The following is a 17262-nucleotide window of genomic DNA, read 5'->3' as shown; positions in this document are numbered from 1 at the left end:
GCCTACTTGCAGTGCAGCCTCAGATGCTTTGGGGGCTCACATCATAGCTCCTGCACTGGTCAGTGGTGCCTGACAGGGCAGAGATACTGCAGCCTGGAGACCAGGGCCTCATACCAGCCCAGCCTCTCCCTCTCCCCACTGCAGCTTCCCCTAGGCCCACCTCCAGCCCCCACAATACTTTGCCAGTGTGTGTGAGTGCAGGTGAATTTTTGCCTTACCTGCCCCACCAGGGCATGTGTGCACGTTTCGCCTGCCTTGCCTGTGCTGACGATGGGAATGCACTCTGCCGCATCTCCCCGCCTTACCACCATTGCAGTCTGAGCCATGACAGGCACAGAGCCTGCCAGCCTGGACCTGCCAGCACCCCGCTTCTGCCTCAACACTGCCAGGCCTGGAGAACAGCAGACCCTCCCCCATCCTGAGTGGCCAAAAAGGGTACACACAGACCTGAGCTTGCCAGGGCCCTACCCCTGTGCTAACACCACCACCAGCACACAGCCACCAGCTGGTCTCCTGCCCCCTTGAGCCATGGTGCCTCTATTGCTGCTGTGAATTCCTGGATGGAGGCAGGCACCCACACCTACTAGCGCTCTCTCATCATGCTGCTGTTGCTGCTGCTTCTACTGCTGGCATGTGCAAACGAGGAGAAACCTTGCTGCCATCGCCCTACGAAATGCTTTGGCTGGCACCATCCATCAGAATGTGGTGACCAGCACTCTGAGAGCATCTTGGGCCCCCAAGTGCAGTGGGTTCCTAACCTTGAGGAGCCAGAGAACAAAGATGGCCCTGATACTAGTCCGTGAAGTTAGAGGACACAGTATAGGAGTTGGTAGCTGAGCCTTGACCCCCTAAAAACTTCCACAAACTAAGCCATTTGACTGAATCCATCTTAAACCACAACCAAACCTCAAGGTCATCAAATAGTATAAAAGAAAAAAAAATTCCAAAGGACAGCAATTTCAAAGATTGAAAGAACACCAGCCCACAAAGATGAGAAAGAACAAGTGCAAGAACTCTGGCAACTCAAAAAGCCAGAGTACTTCCCTTCCTTCAAACGATTGCACTAGATCTTTAGCAAAGGTTCTCAACCAGGCTGACATGCCTGAACTGACAGAAACAGAATTGAGAATATGGATAGAAATGAACATCATGGAGATGCAGGAGTATGTTGAAACCCAACCAAGGAAGTTAAGAATCACAATAAAACGATACAGGAGCTGACAGACAAAATAGCTGATATAGAAAAGAATGTAACTGACATGATAGCGCTGAAAAACAAAATACAAAAATTTCATAATATAATCACAAATATTAATAGCAGAAAGTGAAGAAAGAATCTCAGAGCTTGAAGACTGCTTTCTGATATAAGACAGTCAGACAAGAATAGAGAGAAAAAAGAAAAGCAATGAATCAAACCTCTGGAAACTATAGGATTATGTAAACAGACCAAATCTATGACATATTGGTGTCCCTGAAAGAGATGGAGAGAATGGAAGCAACTTGGAAAACATATTTCAGAATATCATCCATGATAATTTCCCCAACCTAGCTAGAGAGGCCAATATTCAAATTCAGGAAATGCAGAGAACCGCACTAAGACACCCCACAAGAAAATCATAGCCAAGATGCATAATCCTCAGATTCTCCAAGATTGAAATGAAAGAAAAAATGTTAAAGGCAACTAGAAAGAAAGGTCAGGTCACCTACAAAGGGAAGCCCATCAGACTAACAGTAGATCTCTCAGCAAAAATCCTACAAAGCCAGAAGAGACGGGGGGAAATATTCAACATTCTTAAAGAAAAGAAATTTCAACCCAGAATTTCATATCTGGTCAAACTAAGCTTCATAAGTGAAGGAGAAATAAGATCCTTTTCAGGCAAGCAAATACTGAGGGAATTCCTTACCACCAGACCTGCTTTAAAAGAACTCCCAAAGGAAGCACTAAATATGGAAAGAAAATATCGTTACCAGCCACTACAAAAACATACTTAAGTACACAGACTAGCAACACTATAAAGCAACCACACAAACAAGTCTGTATACTAACTAGCTGACAACATGACAACAGAATCAAATCCACACATATCAATACCAACCTTGAATATGAACAGGTTAAATGCCCCAGTTAAAAGACACAGAGTGGCAATCTGGATAAAAAAGCAGGACCCAATGGTACGCAGTCTTCAAGAGTCCCATCTCACATGCAATGACACCCATAGCCTCAAAAAAGAGGGATGGAGAAAAATCTACCAAGCAAATGGAAAACAGAAAAAGCAGGGGTTGCAATCCTAATTTCAGACAAAACAGACTTTAAACCAACAAAGATCAAAAAAGACAAAGAAGAGCATTATGTAATGGTCAAGAATTCATTTCAATGAGAACACCTAACTTTCCTAAATATATATAAACCCAAAACAGGAGCACCCAGATTCATAAAGCAAGTTCTTAGAGATCTTCAAAGAGACTTAGACTCTCACACAATAATAGTGGGAAACTTCAACACCACCACTGAGAGTATCAGACAGATCAACAAGACAGAAAATTAACAAAGAAATTCAAGACCTGAACTCAGCACTGGATCAAATGGACCTCATAGACATCTACAGAACTCTTCAACCCAAAACAACAAGATACACATTCTTCACACAGCCACATGGCGCATATTCCAAAATCAACCACATAATCAAACATAAAATGCTCCTTAGCAAATGCAGAAGAACTGAAATAATAACAATCACTCTTTCAGACCACAACACAACAAAATCAGAAATCGAGACTAAGAAAATTGCTCAAAACCATACAATAACATGGAAATTGAATAGCCTGCTCCTGAATGACATTTGGATAAATAATTAAATTAAGACAGAAACCAAGAAGTTGTTTAAAAGTAATAAGAACAAAAATACAACATAACAGAATCTCTGGGAAACAGATAGGGTATTGTTAAAAGGGAAATTTATAGCACTGAACACTCACATTAAAAAATTAGAAAGATCTCAAGTTAACAACATAATATCACAACTAAAAGAACTAGAGAACCAAGATCAAAACAAACTCAAAGATAGCAGAAAACAAAAAATAACCAAAATCAGAACTGAACTGAGAGAGATTGAGATAGAAAAAACCATTCAAAAGATCAGCGAACCCAGGAGCAGAGTTTTTGAAAAAAATTAATAAAATATACCACTAGCTAGACTAATAAAGAAGAAAAGAAAGAAGATACAAATAAACACAATTAGAAATGACAAAGGGGTTATTATGACTGACACCACAGACATAAAAATAACCATCAGAGAATATTATGAATACCTCTATGCACACAAACTATAAAACAGGGAAGAAATGGATAAATTCCTGGAATCCTATACCCACCCAAGACTGAACCAGGAAGAAACTGAATCCCTGAACAGACCAATAAAGAGCTTTGAAATTGAGGCACTAATAAATAGTGTAGCTACCAAAAAACAAAACAAAACAAACAAAAAAAAACCAGAAAGCCCAGGAACAGATGGATTAACAGCTGAATTCTACCAGATAAACAAAAAAGAGCTAGTACCATTCTTACTGAAACTATTACAAAAAATTGAGGAGGAGAGACTCATCCTTAACTCATTCTATGAGGCCAACGTAATCCGGATACCAAAATCTGGCAAAGACACAAAAATTTCAGGCCAATATCTTTGATGAACATCAATGCAAAAATCCTCAGTAAAATACTAGCAGACCACATCAGCAGCACATCAAAAAGCTTATCTACCATTATCAATTAGGCTTTATCCCTGGGATGCAAAGTTGGTTCAACATATGCAAATCAATAAATGCGAGTCATCACATAAACAGAACTAAATACAAAAACCACATGATTATTTCAATAGAGGCAGAAAAGAAAAATCTAAAAGAAAAATGCTAAAAGAAATCAGAGGTGACACAAACAAATGGAAAAACATTCCATGCTCATGTATAAGAAGAATCAATATAAATAGAATGGCCATACTGTCCAAAGAAATTTGTAGATTCAATGCTGGTCCTATGAAACTAAAAATGATGTTCATCATAGAACTACAAAAAATATTTTAAAATTCATATGGAACCGAAAAAAAAAAAAAAAAAAAAAAGCTTGAGTAGCCAAGGCAATCCCAAGCAGTAAAAAACAGAGCTGGAGGCATCATGCTACCCAACTTTAAAATATACTACAAGCCTGATGTAAGAATTAAAGAAAGAGGAGTGAAACATGAAGGGTGGCTTTACAGTCAACAAGGACAGGTTTATTTTAAACAAACCTGAGAGGGGCTGCTGGTAAAGTTATGTCAGAGCCATGCTCTCTTACAGACTAAGAGTTTTTAAGGATTCAGAGTGGGAGAAATTATCGGAGGCTTGGACTGCTTCTGTGTCTTTTTGTAATGCTAATCTGGGAGGGAGAGTTGTGTATTTGTTCCCATACATCTTTCTGCAGCTGCAGGCATATCCCCTGAGTCTGCTTTAGCTTCCCTATCTGCACCTGAAGGGAAATGAACGTGCTTATTAAGGCCCACTGTTTTACTGGGGCCCATTTTATGAGAGTGAAGTTTGGCAGTTACCCAAGAGACTTTCCCCTTACTTCCCTCTGTGCCGGAGCTGTCTTATCTGTGTTTTACTGTCTGCTCTTTCTGTCTGCTTGTAGTTCGAGGAGAAGTGATTTCCTTGAAATGTATGAAGCTAGAAAGGGTGCTGGAATGTAAAGTGTCAGTGTTTGTCCAAGATGATGGTGCTCCTGCTCTGTCAGCTACAGTAATCACAGCAGCATGGAACTGGGGAAAAAAACAAACACATCGATGAATGGAACCAAATAGAAAGCCCAGAATTAAAGCTGTACATCTACAGACATCTGATCTGCAACATAGCTGACAAAAACAAGTAATGGTGAAAGGACTCCCTATTCAATAAATCATGTTAGGATAACAGGCTGGCCATATGCAGAAGATTGAAACTGGACCTCTTCCTTTCACCATATACAAAAATAAACTCAAGATGGATCAAAGACTTCAATGTAAAAGGTAAAGTGATTAAAACCCTGGAAGGCAACCTAGACAATACCATTGTGGACATAGGAATCAGCAAAGATTTCATGATGTAGACGCTGAAAGCAATTGCAACAAAAGCAAAAATATACCAATAAGATCTAATTAAACCAAAGAACTTTTGCACAGCAAAAGTAACTATCAACAGAGTAAAAAGACAACTTGCAAAATGAGAGAAAATTTTTGCAAACTATGCATCTGACACAGGTCTATTATCCAGCATCTATAAGCAACTTAAAATAACAAGAAAAAACAAACAATCCCATTAAAAAGTGGACAAAGGACATAAACAGACACTTTTCAAAAGGTGACATACATGTGGCCAACAAGCATATGAAAAATAGCTCAACATCACTGATCATTAGAGAAAAGCAAATCAAAATCACAATGAGATACCATCTCACACCAGTCAGATTGGCTATTATTAAAAAGTAAAAAAAGAACAAATGCTGGTGAGGTTCTGGAGAAAAAGGAACATTTATACACTGTTGGTGTGAGTTTAAATTAGTTCAACCATTGTGGAAAACAGTGTGGTGATTCCTCAATGACCTAAAAACAGGACTACTATTAGGCACAGCAGGTGCGTTACTCAGTATATACCTAATGGAATATAAGCTGTTCTACCCATAAAGACACATGCTCATGTATGTTCATTGCAGCACTATTCACAATAGCAAAGACGTGGAATCAACCTAAATGTCCATCAATGATAGACTGGATAAAGAAAATGTGGTACATATACACCATGGAATACTATGCAGTCATTAAAAAGAACAATATTATGTCCTTTGCAGGGACATGGATGGAGCTGGAGGACATTATCCCTAGCAAACTAATGCAAGAACAGAAAACCAAATATCATGTGTTCTCACTTGTAAGTGGGAGCTAAATGATGAGAACACATGGACACATATAGGGGAACAACAGACACTAGGGTCTGTTGAGGAAGGAGAGTGGGAGGAGGGAGAGAATCAGGAAAAATAACTAATGGGTACTAGGCTTAATATCTGAGTGACAAAATAAATTGTACAACAACCCCCCATGACATGAGTTTACCCATGTAACAAACCTGTACATGTGTTCCTGAACTTAAAAGTTTAAAAAATTGGCATTTTATATGATTTTTCAGAGAATGTCAATTTCTGAAATGACCTTAAAGTTAGGAGAGCAGAGTTTTAACTTAGATGTCATTGGGCAATTCACTTGCTACTTTTTTCTTTTTCTTCTTTTCCTTTTCTCCCTTCCTCCCTCCTTCCTTCCCTTGCTCTGTCTCTTTTTCTTTCTTTTTTCATTCCTCCTTTCTTTTTCCATTTATTATTACTTTGTAGTGGGGTATCAAGATCAAGTATTCCCCTCTTTAGCCTCTACCCACTAGATGCCAGTAACACCATCTCCTACCCAGTCGTGACAACCAAAATTGTCTCCAGACATTGCCTAACCCTCTGGAAGGCAAAATTTCCTTCCATTTTCACCACCACTTTTGGCAATAAAATGTTGAAAAATTAAATAGTAGATTTATCAATTATAAATGTGAACCATTTAACAAAAATTGTATTGAAAAACAGGACTACTATAAACTTGAGGCATTTTTTCTTTCCAGTCCCCGAGTATATAAAGTTATGATATAAATTTGCAATGATCACAGCAGCATAGAGGGATGACAAATGAAATTCAGAAAGCTAGGATTTTAAATAAAAGGACAACGTTCTATAATGCTGCAATTGTTGTATAATCTATAGTCCTACAATTGTTGTAAATAACATGGTATGAAATGAAATAATGAAACTGAATGGCTTCTATGTATCCCACCCCTTCTAAATGACCACACCCAACCCTTCAAAATCCCAGGTTCTGAATACTTCTTTAAACAAGGAAGTAAAATTTTAGGAGAAAAATGAAGCTGCAATTTTTCATTATTCTTGGTGAATTCTCAGAACCTCATTATATCTATTTCCACAAAATAATTGAACTCATGCACGCATTTCTCATACTTGAGCCTACAGCTCCACTTAGTGGTTTGTATGGTTCATAAGCAAAGGAAGTTTCAGTGGTTTTAAATGGTCCTTAGCCTAGTAGAAAAATAAATGCTGTTTCTATCTTCTCAATTTGGTAAAACATTTTAAATAATCAAGTGCAGTAGAACTATAATCCAAATATCAAACAGTTTTAGTTTCATTGATGCTTGGGGAAAAATCATGTTCCCTCTGATACATACAGCATTGAAAGCCTAATCTCAAGTATCCAAGTCAGAGAACTCCTTTTCTCCCCATCCTGTCCTTTCTACTCCAATAGCTGTGATTAGATCACAGTAGAGGAGTCAAAGGAAAAAAAATCAGCTGAAATAATAGGATAAAGAAACTTTGGCGTAAGTTTTGGATGAATGACATCCAAACATTCCATGCAGAGTTTATAAAAGGTATTTTTTAAGGAGAGAGGCTTTTATTATTTTATTGTATTGTTAATATATCCACATTACAAGTAAGACGACTATAAAGCAGAAGTAAAATCATGTGTATTCCTATATCTATGTAGATAATCACTTTTAACATTTTGATGTCTTTTTCTATGTATATTCTCTATATAATAAACTATTTTTCTACCTAAAACCAATACTTAAACTGAAGATCAATCAATGGTGTTAAAAGTCAGAATAGTGATTACCTCAATACAAGGGTAAGTATTAAATGGAAAGAAGCTAGAGAGAAATTATTGGAAGCATTGGGAATGTTCAATATCTTGATATGAGTGATGGTTACACACACATATACACATGCATGTATGCATGAGTGTATGTTTGTGAATAACTGATTCATTACAATTAATATCTATAGTGTTATGTTACATATCAATAAAAATAAATCGAAGAAAAAATAAATTTAGGATTAATTTCAATCCTAATTGAGAAACAATGCCCATTTTTATTTTTTCATAATTGAAAATTAATACATGTGCATGACTAAATATTCTAAGAGTACAAATAAATACAAAATAAAAATTAGATATTCCACCCCAGTCAGGCACTGCTTTCTCTCCTTAGTGGCAATATTTATTAATGTTAAAAGCTACTGTGTAATATAATAGATAATATAGATAATATAATTCTCAATTATACTGTGTATATTTTTGAACTTCACATTATCTGTGTAATAAATCTGAGGGATGTTTCTGTATTGACATACACAGATATGCTCTGTTTTTGTTAATGGCATAGTATTCTACTGGATGGATTCACCATATATTTTTAAACCAATTGTTTATTGATGGAAACTCAGTGTTTTTTCTCCTAGTCTGGTGCTTTATTACAATCAATGCTGCAACAAACATTCTTGGGTATATACCTGTACACATGCGTGAATATATCTGTTGTATTTATTTCTGGAAGTAAAATCGCTAGGTCAATGGGAATGTGTGTGCTAAAAGATATTTTCAACTTGCCTTGCAAAGGGATTGCAACAATAGCATATGTAATAGCACATTACAAGTGGTATGATATCAAAATCTGTAACCTTTGCCAATATGACAGATGAAAAATGCGACCTTTGTTCTCATTCCCATTTATTTTGTTATGAGTGGGCCAAACATGTTTTCGTAAGTTTTTAAGTTATTCTATTTCTTTTGATGATAAGTTTGTTCGTATTTTTAGCCTACTTTTTATTGGGTTTGTCTTAGTTTGGGTTCTACTGAAAGCCAAGCCTGCTGCAAGAACTTGGATTCAGATAGTTTATTTGGGATGTAATTTCAGAAAACAGGAGTTGGAGGGTTGTAGAGTGAGATGGAGAGGAAGAAAGGACAGTTAAAGGATACATCATGTGGATCACTGCTATAGGCTAAATTCCACCAGGACCTTCTGAGAAGTGTATACAATGTCTCCAAGTATTGTCCACCTGAGGGTTCAGAGGTTGAAAATATTTCTTTATTAGTTTCTGTCCCCCACTGATTGAGCATTACTCACAGGTAGTGTTAAATCTGCCATGAATGGCTGCGCTTGCCTCCCACGGTATTGCAAAAGGCTGTGAAACAGAAAGTAGAGATAACTCTCTTTCCCTGCTACGCCAGAGACTTCAACCCTGCACTGAGAGATAACCAGGGCAGCCTAGCAACACAAGCAAGGGGGCTCGACTCCAATAATCAACCCCGCCCGGGAAGCTTCTTTTTCTCCATGGGCACAAGACACCCCTTCCTTATCCAGAGACACTGGTTGTCTGTGTGGCACTGGGAAGAGGGATTTCACCATAAGAACCATTCAGGCTAAAAGTCTCTGTACCTCTATAGTCCTGAGATTCCCCTTTCCCACCCAGAGAGACTAGGGCACCAGTAAATGAATAACCACAATGACAAAGGCCTAGCCAAGGAAGTGCTCGTTATCTTCCACAGTCAGGGAAAAGAATGCCACAGCAACCTCCTTGCCAGGGAAGCCCGTTTACCTTCACGGCCTGAGAATCCCTTGTCCCACCCATCAATACCAGTCACCCAGGCCTAGGGAAACCTCTTCCACTCCACTGACAAGTACCAGTGGGAGCTGCAGCAGCACCAGATAAACTAAGCAGATCATAATAATACTGCAAAGTCTCTAAAAATTAAGCTGTTATTATAACCACAGATCACAAAAGTTGGCTAGCATCTGCATGCTAAACCTAGGCATGATGACTGCCTGCTCACATAAAAGATATAAATAGGAGTCACAAAACACAATCAACATGACTAGGAAGCAATAAAAAGCCTGTCATATCCACAGGAAGGGGAACATCACACTCCGGGGACTGTTGTGGGGTCGGGGGAGGGAGGAGGGATAGCATTAGGACATACACCTAATGTTAAATGACGAGTTAATGGGTGCAGCACACCAACATGGCACATGTATACATATGTAACAAACCTGCACATTGTGCACATGTACCCTAAAACTTAAAGTATAATAATAATAAAATTTTTAAAAAAGCCTGTAATATCAAGGACTAGGGAAATCAGTAATCGAATTGGAAAAGACAATCAACAGAAACCAACAGCAAGATGAATCTAATGTTGTAACCGTCTGACAAAGATTTTAAAGCAGTTATGAAATACTTCAATAATTAATTATAAATTATCTTGAAATAAATGTAAACCTAGAAAATTTCAGAAAAGAAATAAAGTTATAAAAATAACCAAATGGAAATTATAGAAATAAAATATTAGAAATAAAAGGGAACATGCTGGATTGGCTCAAAGACAGAGTAAAGATGACACAAACAGAATTAGTGAACTTGAGAAAAGATCAATAGAATTTATACAATCTGAATAATAAAGATAAAATCGATGCGATAGAAATGAACCAAATCTGAAGGACCTGTGGGAGAATAACAAAAAGCTAACATTTGTGCCATCAGAGTTCCAGAAAAAGAGGTGAGGGAGACAGAGAGAGAGAGAGAGAGAGAAACAGAGATAATTGAAAAAAAATTGAATTCTTAATCAAAGGAGATGCCAAATGTAAAAATTTGGAAAATTCTCAGACTGGCCATGTAAATAATTTTTAAAAAATAGTATTTAGGAGAGAAAATCAAGAGTGTGGCCAAGATACCTTTGATAATGAGTTTAGTATGAATAGAAGGAACCAGATGCTATCTTTTTTTCCTTCATCTTTTATTTTAAGATCTGGGGTACATGTGCAGTATGTGTAGGTTTGTTACATAAATAACAGTATGCTATGGGTGGTTGCTGCGCAGATCAACCTATCATTTTGGTATTAAGCCCAGCAACCATTAGCTATTCTTCCTGATGCTCTCTTTCTCCCTACCTCTGACAGGCCCCAGTATGTGTTGTTTTCCCTCCCTGTGTCCATGTGTTCTCATTGTTCAGCTCCCACTTAAAGAGAGAACATGTGGTGTTTTCTGTTCCTGTTAGTTTGCTGAGGATATGGCTTCCAGGTCCATCCATGTTCCTGCAAAGGACATGATCTGGTTCTTTTTTATGGCTGCATAGTGCTCCCTGGTGTATATATACGACATTTTCTTTATGCAGTCTATAATTGATGGGCATTTGGGTGGATTCCAGGTCTTTGCTATTGTGAATGGTGCTGCAATGAACTTATGCATGCATGTATCTTTATAATAGAATGATTTACATTCCTTTGAGTATATACCCAGTAATGGGATTGCTGGGTCAAATGATATTTCTGCCTCTAGATCTTTGAGGAATCACCACACTGTCTTCCACAATAGTTGTACTAATTTACATTCCCACCAACAGTGTATAAGGGTTCCTTTTTCTCCACAACCTCACCAGCATCTGTTATTTTGTGACTTTTTAATAATAGCCATCTGACTGGCTTGAGATGCTATCTCATTGTGGTTTTGATTTGCATTTCTCTAATGATCAGTGATGTTGAGCTTTTTGTCATGTGTTTGTTGGCCACATGAATGTCTTATTTTGAGAAGTGCCTACTTATGTCCTTTGCCCACTTTTTAATGGGGTTCTTTTTTTCTTGTGAATTTGTTTAAGTCCCTTATAGACTCTGGATATTAGACTTTTGTCAGATGGACAGATTGCAAAAATTTTCCCCCATTCTGTACGTTATCTTTTCACTCTGATGACAGTTTCTTTTGCTGTGCAGAAGCTCCGTAGTTTACTTATATCCCATTTGTCAATTTTTGCTTTTATTGCAATTGCTTTTGGCATTTTTGTCATGAAATCTTTGCCTGTGCCTACGTCCTGAATGGTATTGCCTAGATTTTCCTCTAGGGTTTTTATACTTTTGGGTTTTACATTGAAGTCTTTGATCTATCTTGAGTTAATTTTTGTATAAGGTGTAAAGAAGGGGCCCAGTTTTAATTTTCTGCATATGACTGGCCAGTTCTCCCAGCATCATTTATTAAATAGGGAATCCTTTCCCCATTGCTTGTTTTTGACAGGTTTGTAGAAGATCACATGGTTGTAGGTGTGTGGTCTTATTTCTGAGTTCTGTATTCTGTTCCATTGTTCTATGTGTCTGTTTTTGTGCCAGTATCTTGCTGTTTTGGTTACTGTAGCCATGTAGTATAGTTTGAGGTCAGGTAACATGATGCCTACAGCTTTGTTCTTTTTGCTTAGGATTGTCTTGGCTATTCAGGCTGCTTTTTGGTTCCATATGAAATTTAAAGTAGTTTTTCTAATTCTGTGGAGAATGTCAATGTTAGTTTAATGGGAATAACATTGAATCTATAAATTACTTCAGGCAGTATGGCCGTTTTCTCGATATTGATATTTACGAAGACAATAGGAAGGTGACCCAGAGGCATTTCAGAGATCTTGGAGGCTGCCATGTTCATCACAGGCCCAGAGTGCCAGGGCCTTGAGGGCAGAATGGCTTCTAGGGAGAAGCCCAGGTTGCACATAGGACCTCAGTGCTCACTTCCTAGGGTTATCTCAAGTCTCTGCACCCTGCATTCATGCACAAAAGTCTTCAAATGCCCCAGCTGGGGCTCAGGAGGGCCCAGCCATGGCTTGGGTGACTACTCTGGAGGGTGCAGGCAGTGAATCTTGGTGGAGTTCATGTAGTACCAGCTCTGCAGACATACCGAGTACATGAGCTATGGAAGCATGGTTACCTCTACCCAGATTTCAAAAAAATGCGATGGAGAGCTTCAGGATCCAGGCAAAGAACTGCCTCATGGTCAGGGCCACTGCAGAAAGCTCCCTCTAGGGAAAAACCTAGTGGATCTGTGAGTTTGGGGCCACCACAGAGAGCCCCCACTAGGGCAATGCTTAATGGAGCCATGAGGGCAGGCCTACCCCAAGACCTGTAGAGCCACCAGGATACAATGCCAGCCTGGGAGAGCCACAGGCACCTGACCAGTCTGTAAGAAGTATGGTGTGGCTTGCACCCAGCAAAGCCATGGAGGCTGGATTCCCCAGAGTCCTGAGAACCCAACTCCTACCCTAGTGTGTTTGTAAGGCAGAACATGGAGTCAAATAAGTTTAATCTCAATCCTTAAGATATAATTTTGTTTGCCGTATTGGGTTTTGGACTTAGTTGAGACCTGCAACCTCGTTCTTCTTGCTTATTTCTCCCATTTGGAATTGGAATGTCTATCCCATGCATGTCACAACGCTGTACATTGGAAGCACAAAACTTGTTTGATATTACAGGTTCTCAGCTGGAGGGGAATTTGCCTGAGTATGAATCATACCTTGATTCTCTCCCCTATCTGATTTAGACGAGACTATGGACTTTAGACAAGTTTGTGCTAGAATGAGTTATGAGTTTTGGGGCTATTAGGATAGAATGTATGTATTTTACATGTAAGAAGGACATGCATTTTGAGGGTCAGGGCCGAATGTTATTGTCTTAACATGTCCCCCCAAATTCATGTGTTGAACATTAACGGCTGATGTGCGGTCAGGCACGGTGGCCCATACCTGTAATCCCAGCACTTTGGGAGGCCGAGGTGGGCAGATCACCTGAAGTCAGGAGTTCAAGACCATCCTGGCCAATATGGTGAAACCCCGTCCCTACTAAAAATACAAAAATTAGCCCGGCATGGTGACGGGCACCTGTAATCCCAGCTACTCAGGAGGCTGAGGCAGGAGAATCACTTGAACCGAGGAGGTGGAGGTTACAGTGAGCCAAGATCATGCCACTGCACTCCATCCTGGGCAACAGAGTGGCACTCTGTCTCAAAAAACAAAAGAAAAAAAATCAAAGACACTAAAAGTTAGTTTTTTTTTTTTTGAAATAGACAAGATTAATAAACTGCCCCTAGGGTGTAGGGATACAGCCCAAAGCCAGGAATTGGGCAAAGTATGGTGCGCAGCTCTGTGGGGCCCCATGCCACCACTGCTGGCTGGACTAGCACTGTTGGGCATAGCACAGTCATGGGCAATGGCAGGTGAAGGCTTCAGCCCACACCTGCAACCTGCAACAAGGAAGCATCAGCACAGCCCCCACCCCCAAAGACCTCTACTACAAACTACTGGGGGCTTTATAACTGTTTGGGACCTCAACCAGACAATCCTGAACTTTCAATCCTGCCTCCTCTGGAGCTCAGCCCTGTTGACCTCAAAACCTTAAAAACTAAGGTAAGCTGTGCTCCCTCCACCCTCTAAATTTCATTCAAGGCACCATATTCCTGACTGAGTGACCTTAAGAAAGTCTAAAACAAATGGTCTCCAGACATAAGTTTCACTCAAAGAAGTTAACCCTATCACCTACACGTGCACAAGACCAGAAGGATGACAGATCTTTGCCCTTTGCTTCATTATAATACTAAAATCTCCACCAAAAGAGGTGCTCATCTGCCATTTTGTAATCATGTGATATATGTGTTAGCATGACTCCTTACTACACTTGTGCACCCTGTATTCCATCACATCATGTTGTAAAGCTCACTTACCTCATGAATTATGCATGTCACCCTCCTTAAGGCACCACAATGCCCTCCCCTTGGGGAGGCAGCTGGATAACTTTAATTCCAGTGCTGGCTCCCTTGTATTTGAACAAAAACCCCTAAAAAAAGCCTTGACTAGGAAACTTGCTGGACTTCGTGTCAATTTCCATTACATGAGAGTGTAAGAACCTGTAGTCTGTAACAGTATTATGGTTTGAATATTTGTGATCCCTCCAAAATTCATGTTAAAACTTAGTACTCAATGCAACAATATTAAGAGTTGGGGCCTTTAGGAAGTGATTAGACCATGAGAGCTCTGTCCTCATGAATTGTATTAGTGCCTTATACAGGGGTTTGGGAAGGTGAGTTCACCCTTTCCACCCTATTTTGCCCTTGCATCTCTTCTGCCATGTGAGGTCACAGTGTTCGTCCTCTCCAGATGATGCAGCAATGCACAATCTCAGAAGCAGAGAGCAGCCTTCACCAGACAACCAAACCTGCATGCACCTTGATGTTGGACTTTCTGGCCTCTGGAAGTATGAGAAATACATTTCTGTTCTTTATAAGTTACCCAGTCTCAGGTATTTTGTTATAGCATCCCAAATGGACCAAGGAAAGAAGGAATGGTGTGGGTCTGTCTATACAGGACAGCAACAAGGAGGCATAATAGGTATTATAATCTGATAGCAATAAATTCAAAGGTGGGGGCTACTAGGGAGAAAGGAGGGACAATGATGTAAGAAGGTACAATTGTTTGGAAGCTGCAATGACAGAGAGGAAAGAATAAGGGCACTAAGGAGATTATAGAGATGATAAGCGATGATTAGAAATTTTTGGCCTACCTCATCAATAGCAATAATGTCTCATCTTTTTTTTTTCTTTTTTATTTATTTATTTTTTTCTTTTTTATTATTATTATTATTATCATTATTATTATTATTATTATTATACTTTAGGCTCTATGGTACATGTGCACAACGTGCAGGTAAGTTACATATGTATACATGTGCCATGCTGGTAAAAAAAAATAATAATAATAATGTCTCATCTTTTAAAGTTTTAATTTCTTTGATTACATTTACTTGATTTTTTTTCATGTGCAGGTGACGGCATAATTAATTATGGTCTTCATTTGTTCTCACTAAATTTCCCCTCCTCCAATTCATGGAGGGTTCATCTTAGATGGGTAGAGAGGTTACATAGTAGAACCTAAAGCAAAAGTTTTCTGAAAACCTCCTGCTAGATTTTTTTTTTGCACAGTTATATTAGGCAATTCTCAAAGGATAAGGAAAAGAGGTAAATACATTTTGTATTGAATGGAGTGGGACAGAAATACAAGAGCTTAGGGGAGAGAAGGAGATTCACTAGGCATGGGAAAGGATAGCAGGAACTATGGTTTTTAAAGCACCCATGGAAGTAGTGGGATGATAGTGAATATAACCCTAGGTGTCTGGGCTCCCTGTCTTGACAAATATTTCCATGGCCACACATGCCTCAGAGACCACTGTAAGAAACTAAGTGAGCAATAAATGTATCAATGTAGACTAGTGTAAACTATAGGCCAGTAGGGCACCCCTGAATTTTCTGATCCGTAAAAGATACCTGGGACCTTTCTATAACCCTAGTGAATGAAAGAAGAATGATTAAAATTAAATTTCTCCCAGACTGGTGGAATGGGTGTTGGAATCCAAATAACTGTTTTTGTTTGCTTGGATTCTGCACATTCGTTTGTGGAGTAAAACTCATAGTTTTTACAATATCAAATGAAGCCCATACTTTCTCAACTTTTTACATAATTTAAATTTTACCTATGGAGAAAAGCTTTTCCTTTTTCATGTAGTTCAATTTGCTTTGAACTTCATTCTATTCATTTCCAACTATTTCAACATGTGAGACTCAACTTTATGGTGTTGCGTGTTTACTTTTTAGACTTTTGGATAGATGATCCCATTTGGTATGCATTTTAGAGGTATCTACCTACCTGCAAATCAGACAGACTCTTTCAACTGCAAACAAAACAAAACAAAAAACAAAACACAACATGCCTTTAGGGAATGCCTGATATCTAGCTGTTTATAGGAACATAATTAAAAATTTTGGATGAAAAAGTATACTGAAAAGCTCTGAATGCCCTCAAATGTGTCTCGGGATGATACAACATAAATAGTTAATCTTGAGAAAAACAATCACCTTCAAACCAAATGTCTGCATAAAACAGCCAATTAAATGGCTTGTTTACTTTTTGTGCTATTATTTTACTAAATGATGTTTGTCATTATTTATGAGCCTCGAGTAATTACTGAAGGGTTATAGTGGCCCTTATGTGTTGTTATTAAGGTAAGTAAGTAAAATTTAGAAAGACTCAATATCTATATTGACCTATCCTTTGTTTCACTTCAGGTTTGTGGGGTAAAATCTTTTGAAATTACCAATAATAGGTCGTGACATTTTGGTCACCAGAACACAGATGATACTTTCATGAAACAACAAATGGATTTCTGCATTTTAAGTGGTTGTAGATACAATAGCACCAAAAACAATCCAGGCAAAACAAAAAGGGCCCATTTCTGCCCTTTAATTCATGTTTTTATTGAACAGTTTCTGTATGTTAAGCACCAAACAAGACACTTTGACATATGAGCTGGCAAAACTGTAAGAAATGGTTAATCCATATATTTACCAAGCAGGCTGTGGACTAACTTCTGAAAATATAAATCCATATAGAATCCGTTTTACTCTTTCTTGAACTATTATTTTTAGGTCAGTTGAGATGGTTGTGAACAACGTAAAATATGACATGTGACAATGATATCTAAAACATGTTTGACCTTAATTCATTAGTTGCCACCATTCAGTTTTTGGAA

The sequence above is a fragment of the Pongo abelii genome, chromosome X, assembly GCF_028885655.2.
Source record: "Pongo abelii isolate AG06213 chromosome X, NHGRI_mPonAbe1-v2.0_pri, whole genome shotgun sequence".
NCBI classification, from domain to species: domain Eukaryota; kingdom Metazoa; phylum Chordata; class Mammalia; order Primates; family Hominidae; genus Pongo; species Pongo abelii.
Note: the sequence above shows the minus strand (reverse complement) of the source record.